The sequence below is a fragment of the Etheostoma spectabile genome, chromosome 23 (assembly GCF_008692095.1).
Source record: "Etheostoma spectabile isolate EspeVRDwgs_2016 chromosome 23, UIUC_Espe_1.0, whole genome shotgun sequence".
Lineage (NCBI taxonomy): Eukaryota > Metazoa > Chordata > Actinopteri > Perciformes > Percidae > Etheostoma > Etheostoma spectabile.
The window spans coordinates 287,561-290,411 of NC_045755.1; positions in this window are offsets into that span (position 1 = coordinate 287,561).

The following is a 2,851-nucleotide window of genomic DNA, read 5'->3' on the forward strand; positions in this document are numbered from 1 at the left end:
AGACCGTGCGCGGTCAGTTGAGAGTTGTATTCAATCCGAGCATGGATATTGACATATTACTCGTAATACTTGTACTCGGCAAAAGTGCTTTATCCGTACTGGATACTCGTTTCAGCCAGATACGGATCCCCCTACTATTTACATTTAGTATTATCACTGAAGGCATTAAAACTATGAATGAACACGTGGAATTATTTACTTAACAAAAAATTGTGAAATAAGTGAAAACATGTCTTATATTCTAGTTTCTTCAAAGTAGCCATCCTTTGCTTTTTTGATAGCGCTGCAAACCCTTGGTGTTCCCTCAATAAGCTTCATGAGGTAGTCACCTGAAATGTTTTTCACTTTACATGTGGGCCTTGTCAGGGTTAACTAGTGGAATTTCTTGCCTTATTAATGGAGTTGGGACCATCAGTTGTGTTGTGCAAATGTCAGGTTGACACACAGCCGACAGCCCTATTGGACAGCTGTTGGAATTCATATTCTGGCAAGAACAAATTAGCCAAGTAAAGAGAAACTAGTGGCCATCATTACTTTAAGAATAGAAGGATAGTCAGTCTGGAAAATTTTTATATATTGACATTTATAGACAGAAGAATACATAAGACATACTCTTACATTTCCTTATGGAGCATACTCACTGCCAGAAAAAGGGCACCTTTGTTCTTATTGCAGGAGGTTAATAAGTTCCTATTTTGTACCATTGAGGTTGTACTAACCAGCAGCTCACCACCAGTCCTCCTCCCATCCAGTCCACCATCCAGCTCACCACCAGTCCTCCCCTCCAGCCCACCACCAGTCCTCTTCCCATCCAGCTCACTACCAGTCCTCCCCTCCAGCCCACGACCAGTCCTCCCATCCTACCCATCACATAACCAACTCAGCAGAAACGCGATAAGTTCTGCTGATATTTTCAAATAGTACAAGTGACTGATAAGTGTGGGGTGACTTCTGAGGTGATAAACCAGTAACTATTGTAATATGTAGGTCTGAATAACTTTTACTAAAGGGAAATATAATGTTTAAAAATTCTGACAGGATGATTGACAGATGCTGAAGCAAAAACAAACTTTTGGCAAGTGAATTACTGAGGTGGTATATGCCACAATGTGCCACCAGAACAGCTTCAATCTATGTAGGAACTGATGATGATGGAGAGCACTGTTGTAGGTGCCTCATTTTTAGCTGTATAGAATTCACTTCAGTCTACTGTGTATATGACAAGCTTAGTATGTGCGCAACACACACACCACACACACACACAACACACACAAACACACACACACACAACACACACACCCACATCAACAACAGGCTGTAACAATTCACGCCCTAGTTGTCTCTGTTAACAATGATAATCAACAAAATATGGTGTAATCTATAGTGCAAGCTTTCATATTCTGTGGGGAGCGGGGTTTCTGTCATCTTAATCAGTTTCTTTCTCAGTTTGTTTATATGTGTTTACACATTTTTAAATTAGGCCTTGATGATAATAAAACCCCTATTTCAGTAAAGTTACCAATATTGTACGACTGGGGTCGATTTGTTGTGTCGCTGTGTGTGTGTGCATGTCCTAATTTTTCTTCCTATGTAAATGGCTGTGCCATTGCTCGATGCTGATTGGTGGGGCGCCGCTGAGTCCTATCTGTGATTGGCGGCAGCTGCGCACCACCGTCTATATAAGGAGCAAGATGGCGACGTCGAGAGAGGACAGAGGGAAGCCGCAGGTCGTCTTATGTGGTAAACAGATACAGATACAGATACAGATAATGCTGTACTCACTCATCCCTAGTTAACACCTTGGAATATATAGTGGGACTATTGACGAACCCTTGTGGCAGCCGATGTATATATCTTGCCATTTAGGGCGAATCCAAACGATATTTGTGCTTCCCTACTTAGGGGAACGGAGAAAAATGCATTAGAGAGGTCAATGACTGAGAACCACTTTGCTGTGGGTCATATACTATTCATGATGGTGTGTGGATTTGCTACTGTGACTTCTTCCTTCTGTACTATTTCGTTAACAGAGCGTAAGTCTTGTATCATACGCCATTTTCCAGCTGCCTGTTTTCGTATTGGAAATATAGGAGTTAAACACGTGACTTCTGACAATGTTGTTTCTCGTAATATACCTGATTCTAACATTGAGGTTATTACTGGTTGTATGCCAGCTGTAGCTTCCATAGAAATTGGGTATTGGCGTATTTTTGGCGTTTTTGTTGATATTACCTTTACGTCAACAGGCTGTACTCCTTTTACTAACCCTACGTCTGTTGGTCCTTTAGACCATAGGTCACTTGGGAGGCTATCTAGCTCTCCCTGTTGCTCCTCAGTCACTGCATCCATGGATAACACTCTTAATCAGGTGGTACTGTCTAAGTGGGTGGTGGGAGTAACTCTAACTCTCCACCCAACTGTTTTCTTTTTATAGCCTGTCTTGCTGTCTGTCCTCCACCCATCATTATCATTTCCCATGTAGCTTCCTTTTTCAGCTATTGCCACCATTCACCATAGGCTGTACCATGTATGGTCAGTTCTCTTTCTCAGTGAGATATGTGGTACATTTCTTCCTCTAAACAGCTCTTTCTGTTCTTCTGTCAGCATAACAGCTGCTGCTACTTCTCCTTCTGGTGAAATGTACAAATTTGTTACTTGTACTGCTCGGCCCTTTAAATTATTCATTTGTACTTGATAGGGTACGTCTAACCCTGGCGTGCTTTTATACCAGAGGGTGAAATGGACCCTATCTGGCTTTTGTTCCTCAAGGTGTGATAGATTACCTTTGTCTTCAATCAATTTTAATAACTGTATAGCAGCTCCGCTCCCCAAATCTAGTGTCCAATAGTAG